Source organism: Xiphophorus maculatus, chromosome 1 (assembly GCF_002775205.1).
Source record: "Xiphophorus maculatus strain JP 163 A chromosome 1, X_maculatus-5.0-male, whole genome shotgun sequence".
In the NCBI taxonomy this organism is placed as follows: Eukaryota; Metazoa; Chordata; class Actinopteri; order Cyprinodontiformes; family Poeciliidae; genus Xiphophorus; species Xiphophorus maculatus.
Genome location: NC_036443.1, coordinates 31,955,809 through 31,971,901, shown reverse-complemented (window position 1 = coordinate 31,971,901; position 16,093 = coordinate 31,955,809). Strand labels below are relative to the sequence as shown.

Below are 16,093 nucleotides of genomic sequence, written 5' to 3'. Positions count from 1 at the left end.
TCTGGTAGAGGACCCGAGCTCAGAGGATAAGAACCACCCGCGGTGGGTGAGAAGGGAATTTATATATATATATATATAAAGTTGGTATTTCACACAAGAACTTTTGAAGACTGGGAGGAAGCCAGAGTACCCGGAGAGAACCCACGCATGCACAGGGAGAACATGCAAACTCCATGCAGAAAGACCCTGGCCGGGAATCGAACCCAGGACCTTCTTGCTGCAAGGCAACAGCGCTACCAACTGCTACCAGTTGCCCTGCGACAGACTGGTGACCTGTCCAGGGTGACCCCGCCTCTCGCCCGGAACGTAGCTGGAGAGGCACCGGCGACCCTCCCGACCCCGTTAGGGACAAAGGTGAACAGAAAATGGATGGATGGAACTTTTGAAGACAAATGTGTATGTAGAACAGGTTGACTCTTTTCTTGGTTGTTTTAACAAATCATAAGTGGAGCAATACAGATTATTTAGTCTCTAAATGGTTTATCAAATTAAAAGATGCATTTTTCGCTAGAATTTAGATCCGACCTGAAATCTGCTCCGGGATTACCAGAACTATTTACCTGATGGGTCTCGGGCTTCTGGCGCATTCAGCCTGCAGGACGTGGAGAAAGCGTGATCTAGTTGTGTCCATCTACATATTCCAGTTTAAATAGAGCAGCAGCTGATTGTTGAGGAAGGAAAGAAATTCAAGTGCAGATATCGGTTAGCGCAGTGGGCACGCAGCTCCACCGTCACTAATTGACACTAATGGTGGTCTAAAACCGAAAGCAGTCACATCTTAACTGCAGTGATCTGTTGGATCTCCTCACGCTCCTCTTGGTAAACTCAGATCCGGTCCGCTGGTTTCTATCCAGACTGTGATGACGTGCAGCTGATCACTTGGTGAGCAGACAGATTCAACTTTACGCACAGAGAACATGGCGGAGCTCACTATCGATCAATATAAGAACAATTTCTGTCAGAGTATCATTTCTGATCTGGACCCTTAACGGACCAGAGGTTCCGGAGCGTCCAGCAGCTGATCCCTCCTGCGGGGGTTTCCTCCCGCCGAGGGGAGCGAGTCTCTGATCACTTCAGTTGGTGAAATGTGACCTGATTTAAATCATTGTCACTGCAGAGATAAAATGATTTAAATGATTTGTAGCGGATCGCTGCTCTCCCGTCTTCAGTTGTTTTTCGGTGTTTTTTAGGGTTTAAATAACTTGTTGGTGTTTGAAGTGGATTTAGCCTTTGGGTTGAACCGCAGCGCAGCTCAAGAGGATTTACAGTTTTAGACATTTAGATATATTTGCATATCTAAATGCATAAGTACAATGTACTTATATTTGTATTGTTTGTCTTCTTTGCATATTAGTGTGACTTACAGTGATTCCAAATACTGTATAGGAATAAACCTGATCTTTACGGAAGGGGGGGCCGATCCCCCCTGACATCTGATTGGCCCCCCCTCTAGCTCCGCCCCTGCTGATGGGTCTGGTGGTTCTGAAGGATCCAGGAAGTCCTGCAGGGCTCTGATTGGTGGGCTGAGATTCTGCTGAGTCGTGGTTCTGTTCAGAACTTGTTGACCTGTAGTGGATCAGTGACTCGTCAGCTGCTAACCTCAAACACTGTCAGAGGTCAGCTCAGCTCCCTAGTTCCTCCCTCAGGTTGTTTCTAGTCCACCAGTGAAGGCCTGTGACCTCTGACCTAACATGTCCTCTGTCCCTGCAGGACTTGGACGTCAGCGAGCAGTTCCTGCAGGCGCCGGACTCGAGGGACGTGGAGAAGGACCCGGGCCGCAGACGACGGCTGTGGGCCGGACTCAGCCTGCTGATCGCTGCTGGCGCCTTGGCTCTGCTGACCGGACTGCTGGTGTGGCACTTCCACCGTGAGTCACTTCCTGTGAACGGGTCGGGCCTCTGCTCTGATTGGTTCTCTGACCAATCAGAGCAGAGGCCCAGTCAGTTCCCTCTAGTCACCCTGGAGGGACTAGGGGGAACCAGGGAGGGTCCCAGGTCTCCGGAGCGTCCAGATGTCTCTCGCTCTGGCCCTTGCCGGTAGAGGTTCTGCAGAGATGCGGTCCAGAACCTGATGGTTGTGGCAGAACCTGAACCGTGCCTGGCTTCAGTCAGAGGTCGGTTCCCTGAGCAGCGGCTCAGACGGCTGCAGCAGCGGAGCGGGTGACGTCTGTCCTGCCGTCCGCAGTGCGCCGAGACGTCCGAATGACGAAGCTCTACGTCGGCTCCGTGGGAATCGGCGGCCGCTCCTTCCGGGCCGACCTGGAGGAACCCGGCAGCGACGGCTTCAGCAGCCTGGCCCAGAAGGTCAGGGCGCAGGTGAGGCGGCTGCCCCAGAGCATCATGGGAAATGTTTCCTGTCTCACGGTCCTCTGTCTTCCAGCTTCAGCAGATCTACGGCCAGAACTCGGTGCTGGCCAAGTTCTACAAAGACTCCACGGTGCAGGCCTTCAGGTCAGTCCCCGACACGTTGTGTTCTTGAAGGTTCTGTCCATGTTCCTTCATGTTGACCGTGTCCCTCCGTGTCTCCAGTGAAGGGGACGGCCAGCCGGACGGCATGGTGGCATATTACGAGTCCGAGTTTGAGCTCCCGGTCGTCCAGCTGTCCTCCCTGGACGAAGCCATGGCGTCTCTGGAGGTGACAGGAAGTCAGCGTGGACGGCTGCTGAGACCTGACCCGGCGTTGAGGGTCGGCGGTGTTTCGTCTGGAGGTCAGAACCGGTCTGGTTAGCCTGAAATGTTTTGATCCGGTCTGGACTTGTTTGGCAGAACCTGACTCTGGGTTCTGAAGGTCCAACATCAAAGATCAGAACTTTAAAAATTTCTCATGTTTCAGAAATTCAGAGAGTGACAAAAACCCTGAACAGAACCGGGCCAAACAGGACCGGGCCGTCAGAACTGGGCCGTCAGAACCGTGGGCTGACAAGCTGCTGGTGAACAATGTTCAAGTTATTGATTCGATGGAAAGATGTTCAGGTGGCAGATCAGGAAACATGGGAATGAGAATGCTCAGACTAGCATACTATGCTAACAGACGAGCATGCTATGCTAACAGACTAGCATGATATGCTAACAGGGCTGCAAACTGGAAGTGATTGTTGCAGAATCGCAGGCTAGCTGACCCTGATGCTCACCGTGGGATGAATCCACCTTGGAGAAGTTGCTGGCCCGGCCCGGCCCGGCCCGGCTTGAGGCTGGAGAGAGTCCCGCTGCGGTGGAAGACATCACATGTGGTTCCTGTTCCCAAGAAGCCAAGGCCATCCGACCCAGAGGACTACAGACCAGTCGCTCTCACATCTCATGTGATGAAGGTCATGGAGAGACTGGTCCTGGCCCAGCTGAGGCCTCAGGTGAGGACGTTTCTAGACCCCCTGCAATTTGCTTACCAGCCCCACTTAGGAGTTGACGATGCCGTCATCTTCCTGCTGCATCGAGCACTGTCGCACCTGGATGGTGGAGGAGACACTGTGAGAATCACATTCTTTGATTTCTCCAGTGCCTCCAACACCATCCAGCCTCTGCTGCTGGGTGAGAAGCTGCAGAGGATGGGTGTCAACGACTCAGTGATCTCCTGGGTGACTGACTGCTTGACAGGCAGGCCACAGTTTGTCCGTCTGGGCAGTGTCCTGTCTGATGTGGTGGTCAGTGACGTAGGAGCTCCACAGGGAACTGTGCTTTCTCCCTTTCTCTTCACCTTGTACACCACTGATTTCCAGTACAACTCTGAGTCATGTCACCTACAGAAGTTTTCTGATGACTCAGCGGTTGTCGGGTGTATAGGGGACAGAGGGGAGGGGGAGTACAGGACACTGGTGGACAGCTTTGTGGAGTGGTCTGAGCAGAATCACCTGAGGCTCAACATTAGTAAGACCAGAGAGATGGTGATTGACTTCAGAAGGAAGAAGATACCTTCACGGCCACTAAAGGTCAAAGGGGAAGTGGTGGAGGAGGTGGAGGATTACAAATACCTGGGAGTTGTAATCGGCAACAGACTGGACTGGGCATCTAACACTGACGCTGTGTGCAGGAAGGGGATGAGCAGACTCTATTTTTTAAGGAAGCTGAGATCCTTCAATGTGTGCAGCAAGATGTTGGAGACCTTTTATCACAGTGTTGTTGCCGGCGCCATCTTCTTTGCTGCTGTGTGTTGGGGAAGCAGCATCAGAGCCAGCGACTCTAATAGACTGGACAAAATCATCAGGAAAGCTGGCTCTGTACTGGGACTAAGGCTGGAGTCCCTGGAAACTGTGGTGGAGAGGAGGACACTGAAGAAGGTTCTGTCTATGATGGACAATAAACAGCCCCCTCTCCACCACATAGTGGACAGACAGCGGAGCTCCTTCTCACATAGGCTGCTCCAGCTCCGCTGTCGTAGGGACAGATACAGGAAATCCTTCCTGCCACATGCCATCTCACTGTACAATAAAAGATAAATCACTGTTCTGCACTAATCAGTCCAATTTTGCACAACTGCACTGTGGCACACTGCTGTACATATATTTACATATACATTCTGTTTCTGCATTTTGAATCTTTGCAAGGACTGCTCTAAGCTGCTTTTATATTGACAGCATGTTATATTTTTACAATTTATAGCATTTTATATTTTATTTTTATTTTATCTACAACTACTACTCAGTGGTGGTTGTTATTGTGTCTTGTCTCTATGCTGTAACTGCGAAATAATTTCCCTGCTGGGATGAATAAAGTACTTCTATTCTATTCTATTCTATGAATAAATGCTGAGAACAGATAAATGTGTGGATGAGACAAAATTTTCTCCAGCTTAACAGAAACTGAAGTTATTATCTAGAACAATCTAGAGCTCTAGATCTAGAGCTACAGATCTAGAGCTATATAGAGTGAATATATGTTTGGATGAGATGGATCCCTGATGTCACCCTTTACAGATCCGTTTTAAACTCCCTGAGAAATGTTCTGGTGGTTCTGATTAAGGTTCTGCTGTGTTTGGCAGCTCTGGACCCCCGGCTGACCAGGACCAACATGTCTGGTGAGAGACTCTTCACACGTCAACAGAACTTTGGTTCAGGTTCTACTGAAGCCCTTATGCTGAGGCTCAGGAGCAGGAAATGGGTCCAGTTCTGGAAGAGATCCGGTTGGATCCGTGCAGAACCGTTCATCCAAACCTGGCTGGTTTTTCAGAGAAAGCTCCGATCAGCGTCCACGTGAGGAAGAACGGCCACATCGATTCTCCCGGGTTCCCCGACGCCCCCTATGGCCCCAACACAGCCCAGAAGTGGCAGCTCCGGGCCGACCCGGGTCACCGTGTCCGCTTGGACTTCCACACCCTGATCCTGGAGGATGACTGTGAGCAGGACTTTGTCCAGATCTACGACTCGCTGGCTCCCATCCGGCCCCGCCTCCTCACTGAGTGAGTCCCGCCTTTTCTTTCCTCACCTGAACCGCTGTGGACAGGTGAGTGACATCACTGGTGGGCGTGGTCAGGGGAGAGAACAGAAAGGCTCTGGTTCCGGCTCAGATGCCTGAGACATTTACTCCAACAGGAAGTCGCTCCTCCTCCTTCCTGTCCGGTGGAGACGTTTTCCCTTCAGAAGGTCTGGGGTCTCTCTGTCTCCCCCTGCAGGCAGTGCGGATACCCGCATGGCTCCCTGGCCTTCGTGTCGTCTGGGAACGTCATGCTGCTGATGCTGGTCACCAGTCAGGACAAGAACTTCCCCGGATTCAGAGTCTTCTACTCCCAGGTTCCTGCAGCCGGCGGAGGTAAGACGTTCAGATGAACCTGTTCGTTTCTGGTGAACTGCTTTGTGTTCATAGTTCACCAGTGATGTTCAGACGGTTGGTGTTTTTGGGTTTCCTCTTGTTGGACCTCCTGGTTCTGTCTGGTTGTGGGGTCAGTAGCTTCTGTTGTCTGTCCAGTCTAACCTTTGACCTTCTCCTCTCAGATTGCGGCGGAACGCTGAGCGGAGAACGAGGTTCGTTCTCCTCGCCGTTTTTCCCGGCCAACTATCCTCCCAAAGCGGACTGCAGCTGGACCGTCCAGGTGAGTCCTGCCGCTCCGCCCGTTCGTTTCTTCCAGGATTAGAAGAAACGAATGATAAAAACCCACAAGATGTATTTTATTGGACTAAAACCCAAACAGTCGCGGGTGGCAGTAACGTCGTTTCTCGTTTTACTTTCAGGTTCCTGAGGGAAGGTTTGTGAAGGTCCAGTTCCAGAAGTTTTCTGTGGGGAAGGACAGATCGCCGTGTCTCCATGACTACGTGACGATTGACGAGGAAAGGTAAGGAAGCTTCTGGCCTCTGGGATGTTCTGAACGGACCCACCACAGAACCCGACTGGATCTCCTCTTCCAGGTTGTGTGGCAGCCAATCAGAATCCTCCGTGTTCATCAGCAAGAGCAACAAGATGAGGGTCAGTTTCAGGTCAGACCGGGGGCTCGTCCACCCGGGGTTCAGCGCCCGGTACGAGGCCTTCGTCCCCACCGACCGTAAGAAGAACCTAATTTATTAATACTGACAATAATGATTATAATGATCATGATGATAATGATTATAATGATCATGATGATAATGATTATAATAATGACAATAATAATAATGACGCTGGTCTCTCGTCGAGCAGCTTGTCCTGGGAAGTTCAGGTGTGGCACCAACCTGTGCATCAACACGACGCTCCGCTGCGACGGCTTCAATGACTGCGGCGACAACCACGATGAGATCGGCTGCAGTGAGTCCAAACGGCCGGCCACATCGCCCCCTGCTGTCCAGGAGGAGCAGTCACTGCTGGCTTTCTGCTTACCCTGACATGGAGTCATGAGCTGAATTTGATGCGTTGACTGATTGATGACCTGGAATTAATGGATGAATGGAATCTGATCTGTAAAAACGTTCTGTCTCAGGCTGCGCGCCGATGCAGATGAAGTGTAAGAACAACATCTGCAAGGCCAAGTTCTGGATGTGTGACGGCGTGGACGACTGCGGCGATAACTCTGACGAAGACGGCTGTGGTGAGGAATTCCTCTGGACCGACGCGAGCGGCCCGCTCAGCCTGCAGAACCGGAACTTCCTCTGAGCTCAGCGTTTTTTCTTCTCTGCAGGGAAATGCGGTGCCGCAGAGTTCTCCTGCAGGAACGGCCGCTGCGTCTCTGACGCGCTGCGATGCGACGGCAGAGATGACTGCGGCGACGCCTCTGACGAGTCCACATGCCAGAAATGTAAGGACACCAGAACTGGGTCAGAACCAGTTCAGAATCAGGCCAGAACTGGTCCTGGTTTCGGCCTCAGTGGGGTAAAGCTCATCAGAACCGAGGTTCTGCTGCAGAGGAGCAGCATTGTGTTGGGCAGAACCAGAACCAGAACCCATTCAGCGAACCGCTGCAGGCCCAGCTCCCCTGCTTTACCTGACCTGTCTCGCCTACATTTCCCACAATGCATCAGTGGCTGCCAGTGTCACTTATGAATCTGTAAACATCCTGGCCGTGATGCCGGCCACTTTATTAGGCACACCTTGCTGGTACCGGGTCGGACGGCGCTGTGAGCCGGTCCAGTGAGGTTCTGAGGGATTCAGCAGCAACACTCAGGTCGGCAAAGTGCCAGGAAAACATCCCCACACCGCCAGCGCCAGCGTGGACCGTCGGTACCAGGCGGGATGGATCCATGATGCCAAATTCTGACCCGACCGTCCGAATGTGGCAGCAGAAATCCAGACTCATCAGACCAGGCAACGTTTTCCAATCTTCTCTTGTCTGGTTTTGCTGATCCCGTGTGAACTGCAGCCTCGGTTTCCTGTTCTTGCTGCCGGTGTGGTCATCTGCTGCTGTAGCCCAGCCGTCTGCAGGTTCAGGTGAAGACGTTTGCTTTCAGAGACGCTCATCTGCACTTGTTAGAACTCGGTTGTAACGAGTGGTTATTAGAGTTTCTGTTGCTGCTCAAACCAGTCTGACCATTCTTCTCTGACCTCTGACCTCTGGCATCAACAAGACATTTGCGCCCACAGAATTGCATATTTTCTCTTTTCGGACCGTTCTCCGTAAACAGTAGAGATGGTTGTGGGTGAAAATCCCAGTAGGTCAGCAGTTTCTGAAACACTCAGACCAGCAGCCATCAAAGTCTCTTAAATCTCCGTTCTGATGCTCAGTTTGAGCTGCAGCAGATCGCCATGGTTACCAGAGGGAATATTTTCTGTATTTGACCGGTTATTTTTTTAAACGACAGGAAAATTTAAAGCCCGTCGGTCATTTGACAGGTTATAATTCACACTCCTGATTGGTGCACATGGGCAGACATTATAGACTTTACCTAAAGAGTTCAAGGAACTAAAATCAATCAATAAAATTATCATTTCTGAATATCATCTCATGGACTCTGAACTAAATGCACCTTCCTGACCAGGAGCTGACAGCGTGTGTCCGTCCGTCCGTCCGTCCGTCTTATCCGGGGTCGGGTTGAGGGGGTAGCAGCTTCAGAAGGGAGGCCCAGTCTTCCCTCCCCAGCCTCTTGTTCCCAAGCCGTTCCCAGGCCAGTAGAGGAACATCGTCCCTCCAGCGTGTCCCGGTTTTCCCCTCCTCCTGGTGGGACCTGAACTCCTCACCAGGGAGGCGTCCAGGAGGCATCCTGACCAGATGCCAAAGCCTCAACTGGCTCCTCTCGATGTGAAGGAGCAGCGGCTCTACTCTGAGTCCCTCCTGGATGACTGAGCTTCTCTCTCTAGGGGAGAGCCCAGACACCCTGGGGAGAAAACCCATTTCAGCCGCTTGTATCCTCGATCTGGTTCTTTCAGTCATGACCCAAAGCTCATGACCATAGATGAGGGTGGGAACGTAGATCGACCGGTAAATCGAGAGCTTCGCTTTTTGGCTCAGCTCTCTCTTCACCACGACGGACCGGTACAGCGCCCGCTTGATGGCAGACGCTGCGCCAATCCGCCTGTCGATCTCCCGCTCCCTTCTTCCCTCATTCGTGAACAAGATCCCGAGATACTTGAACTCCTCCACTTGGGGCAGGACACCCCCCCTGACCCGGAGAAGGCACTCTACCCTTTTCTGGCTCAAGACCAAGGCCTCGGATTTGGAGGCACTGATCCTCATCCCGGCCGCTTCACACTCGGCTGCGAACCGCTCCAGCGAGAGCTGCAGATCATGACCTGATGAAGCCAACAGGACCACATCGTCTGCAAAAAGCAGAGACGAGATCCTAAGGTCACCAAACTGGATCCCCTCAACACCTTGGCTGGTCTAGAGATTCTGTCCATGAAGCCAACTCAACTCACCGGAGCCAACTCACCACCAGGTAGTGGTCAGTGGACAGCTCCGCACCTCTCCTCACCTGAGTGTCCAAGACATACTGCTACAGATCCGATGAAACGACGACAAAGTCGATCATCGAACTGCGGCCTAGGGTGTCCTGGTGCCAAGTGCACATATGGACACCCTTATACTTGAACATGGTGTTCGTTATGGACAATCCATGATGAGCAAAAACTCACCGAGTTCAACTGATCGGTTTGATCAGCAGATCAACTGACCGATGAACCAGCACAGATTTCTCTGCAGATGCGACCAGGAGGAATGTGAGAGGCTGAGGGTTCAGAGGCAGGTGAAGTGCTGCTAATTTAAGTTGGATCGTTTAATTTCATTTATTCTAAGTTATTGGGGCCACAGTCAGTGGCTTTGTTACTATGGAGAAAAAGTTAGATGCATTTATCTGCTTTATGTGATGGATCTGGATTCATGGGTCAACTAGTGAATAAAAATGATAGATAGCCGATGTTAATATGATTAGAATTTGACAGGTAAAAATAGAACATGGCCGACTTTTTTTTAATGCTGTCGGTCAAATGGAGAACGAAACAGTCTAGCGTGACCTTTGACCTCTGGTGGCTACATGCCTACAGGCATCGAGTTGCTGCCTTGTGATTGGCTGATTCTAGATTAGCATGAATGAGCAGTTGGACAGGTGTTCCTAATAAAGTGGCCAGTGAGTGGATATTCATAACTCAGAGTCAGCGCTAATCATCTGTCAGCCAATCAGAGGAGACGTCTGATTCAAGCGTTGGCGCAACAAGCCCCGCCTACTCTGCTAGTCTGGGACATTTATGGGAAACTGTAGTCGGCCATTTTCCAGAATATTTATGGATTCAAACCTATTAATGAGGGAAAACGCAGAGAGACGCTGGAGGAGCCAGAGAAAACAACCCATCATCCTCCGACCACTTCCTGTCGTCTTCTTCAGCGTTTCTGCCAGTAGCAACATCCGGCTGCTGATCACGTGACTCATGATGTGAATAAAATGTTTCCATGCAGTTTTGTGAAATAAATTATTTCAATTCGGCACAAAAACCTTTTTCTCAAAATACATGTATTATCGAAACTGCCGTGTTTCCATTAAGAAAATTTATTTTGTAATTTCAATTTGTGCAATTTGATGGAAAATGGCAGCTGATGCTGACGTCATCTCTGTCGCTCCGCAGCGCTGCAGCTGCCCTGCTCCGACTTCACCTTCCGCTGCCGCAGCGGCCGCTGCATCAGCAAGCTGAACCCGGAGTGTGACGGCACGCCGGACTGCGAGGACGGCTCGGACGAGGACGACTGTGGTGGGTCCAGCTCTCACACACACACACACACACACACACTCTCTTTCTCTCTCTGACGCGTGTGTGCCGGCAGACTGCGGCGTGCCGCCGTACCGCAGCCTCCGCATCGTGGGCGGTCAGGCGTCCAGGGAGGGGGAGTGGCCCTGGCAGGTGAGCCTCCACTTCAGAGGACATGGACACACCTGTGGAGCCTCGGTGCTGAGCCGCCGCTGGCTGCTGACCGCCGCCCACTGCGTCCAGGACGAGTAAGAACCGAACCGAGCCCAACAGAACCCGGCTGGGTTTAACTACAGGAGGAGGTAGATCAGCTCTCTGATTGGCCGGTGGATCAGTTTTCTTACCACTGAAGTCCAGACCTGGAGGAACTGTCCTCCAGTTTCCAGCAGCAGGGGTTCTCCAGCTCACCGGGTCCAGATGGATGTCTCAGAACCACTCTTCTGACTATCTGTGCTACCTTGTCAGATTTTCCTGCCGTAGCACGGATAGATGGCTATGTCTATCTGTTGGTGCTGCCCGTCTAAAACTGCTACATCATGTTTACAAACTAAAACCACAGCAGGTTGTGTTAATGTTAAATATATTGGATAACATTATTTGAGTGACTGAAGTGGAAGTGAGCAGTAGCCGTTAGCGATCAGTAGCCGTTAGCGATCAGTAGCCGTTAGAGATCAGTAGCCGTTAGCGATCAGTAGCCGTTAGCGATCAGTAGCCGTTAGCGATCAGTAGCCGTTAGCGATCAGTAGCCGTTAGAGATCAGTAGCCGTTAGCGATCAGTAGCCGTTAGCGATCAGTAGCCGTTAGCGATCAGTAGCCGTTAGCTACTGATGGATGTTTAGTTTAACACGGAGCAGAAAGCTGAGGTTGTTGTTTCTCCAGTGGTTGCTACAATTGATAGCAGCCACACAGGCTCACCCACTAGAAGGAAACAAACGCACCCAGTACAGCACTTGCATTCTACTGGCTGAGAGCTTGCCAGGTGACGGTACTTTTCTGTTCCAAGTGCGAGCAGAAAATGATTCGTAAGCCAGCAGAGAGGTTTGCTGGCGGAGATTTGATTGGAGCAGAGAGACGAGTTTTGAGCAGAGTGAATTTTAAAGGTTGGAGTTCAAGCATCTCAAGTTTTGAGAAGAAAAACATGAATCCTGCTTTCAGACTGACAATGTGTGCTCTCCAGTTATGGCAGAAAAACTCCTTCATAGATTTCCAGGTTGTCTCTGTGGACACGCAGCAGGTGGCGCTGCACCGTCCTGACCTTTGACCTCCATCCATGGCGCAGGTACACAGCGGCGGACCGATGGGACGCCTGGCTGGGGCTGCACGCGCAGGGCCAGAGCAACCGGTGGACGGTGCAGCGGAAGGTGAAGCGGATCGTGGTCCACCCGGACTACGACCGGGTCAGCCTGGACAGCGACATCGCCCTGATGGAGCTGGAACCGGACCTGGTTCTGAACCAGAACATCTGGCCCGTCTGCCTGCCGTCTGCCTCACACCACTTCCCGGCCGGCCAGGAGGCCTGGATCACCGGCTGGGGCGCCACTGCGGAGGGAGGTGAGGCGCTTCGGCTCCGGACCGGTTCTACTGGTTTGTTCTACGAAGGGTCAAAGTTCACGGCGAGATCAGATCCTTCCTGTTTCTGCACATATTCTGTGGACCAAACCACGCTGCTGTTCTCACTGACTAATTTAAAAACATCTGAATGAGCTTTTCTTGTCCGTTCTTCTCTTCCAACTCGTCACAATTTTAAATCTGTAAGCAAACTATTTACAGCCTGTAGCTCTATAACCTCAAACCCTCAGTTTATTCAACAGTCTGGTCTCCACGGTGAAATAACATCCTGACAATAACTCTTACATTTTCCAGGTTCTAATCTGGTGGAAAAAGTCAGCCTTTCCATCATGTAAATATATTCATAACGTCGAACCGATCTTCCCTTTTAGGAGCTTCAGCCGTTTCCTAGTGATGTTCTTTTGCCTGCTACCATCATAATCCTGTACATTTATTTATCAGCTGCTCTTCTTAACCTTTCCGTCCCTTTTCCCGTACAGATGATCAAACGTGAATGAAATATTCACCTCCAGTACCTGATCCATACGGTTCTTTAGATCCTGCCAATAGGGCACCATCCCAGAACACCTAGCCTCCAGTTAGCCTGCAGTTAGCCTCCAGTTAGCCTGCAGTTAGCCTCCAGTTAGCCTGCAGTTAGCCTGCAGTTAGCCTCCCGTTAGCCTGCAGTTAGCCTGCAGTTAGCCTGAAGTTAGCCTCCCGTTAGCCTGCAGTTAGCCTCCAGTTAGCCTGCAGTTAGCCTCCAGTTAGCCTGCAGTTAGCCTGCAGTTAGCCTCCCGTTAGCCTGCAGTTAGCCTGCAGTTAGCCTGCAGTTAGCCTCCCGTTAGCCTGAAGTTAGCCTCCCGTTAGCCTGCAGTTAGCCTGCAGTTAGCCTGCAGTTAGCCTCCAGTTAGCCTGCAGTTAGCCTGCAGTTAGCCTCCCGTTAGCCTGCAGTTAGCCTCCCGTTAGCCTGCAGTTAGCCTGCGGTTAGCCTCCAGTTAGCCTCTTACTGTTATGTTGCTGTTTCTTTCCTTCACATTTTCCAATCCTGTGTACAATTTAAATTTATCTTATAAACTCTTAGTCGGATGAACACCTGTATCAAGTTTTGGTTACTGACTGCTAAAGACCTTTCAAGTCGTTCAGTCATGCTCTTATTTTGAAGGGGTGAAGACTGTTTATGCGTTTCCTGTCCAGCTGCTGTTGGATACGGTGGCCGACAGGTGCAAATGCGCAGCAAAAGAGAAAACATGCAAACAAAAAAGAAGACACCCCCGAATGAAATGCAGCAAACAAAAAGTGTTGAAAACGGAAGTGCTCCAGACCACTAGGGGGAGTCAAAGAAAATAGTATTCATTTCTATGGGACCAGATGCAAGATTCTTCTTCTTCTTCTTCTTCTTGGTATTTATTGGCGGTTGGCAACAAACTTACAGTAGCATTACCGCCACTTACCAGTATGGAGTGTGGTTCGAGATGGTCTATAAACTTTCACTTTCTACCTTTTCCCTCCATTAACTCCTGATTAAACATACCCCCACACATACACACCTGCTTATATTATCCAACTTGCTTATAGCTTTATATACCCCTCTTTGATATTCTTTACACACTCACACCCAACTTGCTCTACTCATATCCTATGAAATAGCTTTGTTTTTTTAAGATACTGAATAATTATTTGAATATGTCTACTCCCGAAATCTCTCCTCAAAAATTCTATTAAATTAAACCTTTCTTTAATACCTACACACTCTCTCAGCATGCATCTTCTCTCTTCTTCATACTTACAACACTCTAAAATAACATGCTCTATTGTTTCAGACTTCTCACAATAATCACACTTTCCAGATGCAAGATTCAGAGAGATACCTTTACTTTCTTTCTCTGAATCTTGCATCTGGTCCCATAGAAATGAATACTATTTTCTTTGACTCCCCCTAGTGGTCTGGAGCACTTCCGTTTTCAACATTTTGTTTGCTGCATTTCATTCGGGGGTGTCTTCTTTTTTGTTTGCATGTTTTCTCTTTTGCTGCGCATTTGCACCTGTCGGCCACCGTAGTTGGAGCCATAAGAACTTTAAAAATCAAGCGAAGCCGTTGTAATGACAGAAGGCGATGTTGCAGCGATGAACCCGACCCGTTTGCGTGTTCTGCAGGTGCCGGCACCACTGTTCTGCAGAAAGCCCGGGTCCGGATCATCAACAGCACCGTGTGTCGGTCTCTGCTGCGAGACTCGCTCAGCGACCGGATGCTGTGCGCCGGGGTGCTGGGCGGAGGCGTGGACGCCTGTCAGGTGAGGCCAGGTCCCTGGAGCCTAGCCGGGTCAGAAACGGCAGGGGGGCGGGGCCTGCTGACAGGAGGAAGGAAAACATGTCATGGTTTCAATAGAATATGGATCAGGACTCTGCAGAACCTAAGCTAGAGGGTTTGGACTCATCAGAACCAGAGTCATGGTTTCCTCTGTCGCCCCCTGCAGGGCGACTCGGGCGGGCCGCTGGCCGTCACTGACCCCAGTGGGCGGGTCTTCGTGGCGGGCGTGGTCAGCTGGGGCGAAGGCTGCGGCCTCAGGAACAAACCCGGCGTCTACACTCGGGTCACCCGGTTCCGGCGCTGGATCAGGGACCAGACGGGAGTCTGAGCAGAATCCGTCTGTGGTCGGCATGGTTACAGATCAGCTGCTTCACAAACCAAACTGCAAAACTCCCCGCTGCTGTTCTCTGACCCGCCAAAATAAAATCACTCTCTTGTTTCCCAAACTTTCTTCCTAATCCTGATCTTCCACTGTTGCAACATCTGCTGAGAAAAAGTCCAATCCAAGAGGAAGTGACATCATGATCAGGGAGTAAAACCCGTCACTAAATTAAAACTAAGGCATTTCTTTTCCGTCCGGTTATCAGAAACATTTGACTCCATAACTAGGAATAATTCAACTGGTTCTGGGAGCTGAGGCTCCTCAGAGCCGCGCGCTCGGCCCCTTCCTGCTTCACTGCCTCCTTAACCAGAAAAACTGATGGTTTCATCAAGTTTGTTTATTTAAGCATATCATTCCATATTTATTATGCCATCCTAGATGTCACTAGATGGTGACAAAGTGCTTCCCTGGTTGGTGTAGAATCTGCATCATCAGGGTTTGGTGGTACTGTGTGGTGCCTTCAGGGGAATTAATAGCTGATCAAATCAGATTTTAGGAGCCGGTTTTCTCTCAGGAAGTTTATTTTAAAGCATCGGGTCTTTCTGTTCTACTCTGAGGCGTTTAATGTTGTGGAGTTTTACAATTGTTGCATTTTCTTTGTGATTTTTGTATTTTTAAAAACATTTCTGTTTAGTCTCTTCTGCCCTCAATGATTACAGATAAAATGCTTCGCTGGGAGTTTCTGATTAAACTGTAAGTTGAAACGTCTGCAGGCTTCGTCTGGTCTGTTCAGAAAAATGAGGCGCCATGTTTCCCTGGTGGGAGCTGAAGAGAGGTGAAACATCCCACTTTCTAAGGGCCTGTGAACGCATCATGAAGCAAATAAACGTCAGCTGCTAATACATTAATTACAATGAATTACTGTTATAATAGATTATAACATTCTTCCACTCTCATCCCGTCGGGGTCTGGCGGTCGCCATGGCAGTAGATTATAACAGTTTAATATAATTATATTAATCTCTTCATTAGTGGAAAGTGTAACAGAAACATTAAATTCTAATTCAGCAGATTTATATCCATGATTTATGACATCACAGCAGTAAAAGTTTACAGTGTTTTGTCAGAAATTCTGTCATAAACATTATGGTGTATAAAGTGTGTGGATAATAAAACAGCCTCCTGACAGCAGGGGGCGCTGCAGGTCCAACCTGAGGTGAGTTCTACCTGCTCAGCAGCCGGACCGGTTCTGTTGGACTTCATGCCAAAACTCACAGGAAACAGGAAGGGAACAGCTTCCTGGTTCCACCTGCATCAGATGTTTGGAGCATTTGATGTTTAGAGTCCGGTC

General features: G+C 50.2%; 1 pseudogene; it reads left to right on the top strand.

The window, feature by feature from the left end:
• The first annotated feature begins 2,339 nt into the window (after positions 1-2,339).
• On the top strand, positions 2,340-15,511 carry LOC106700283 (annotated as a pseudogene).
• Positions 15,512-16,093: the final 582 nt, after the last annotated feature.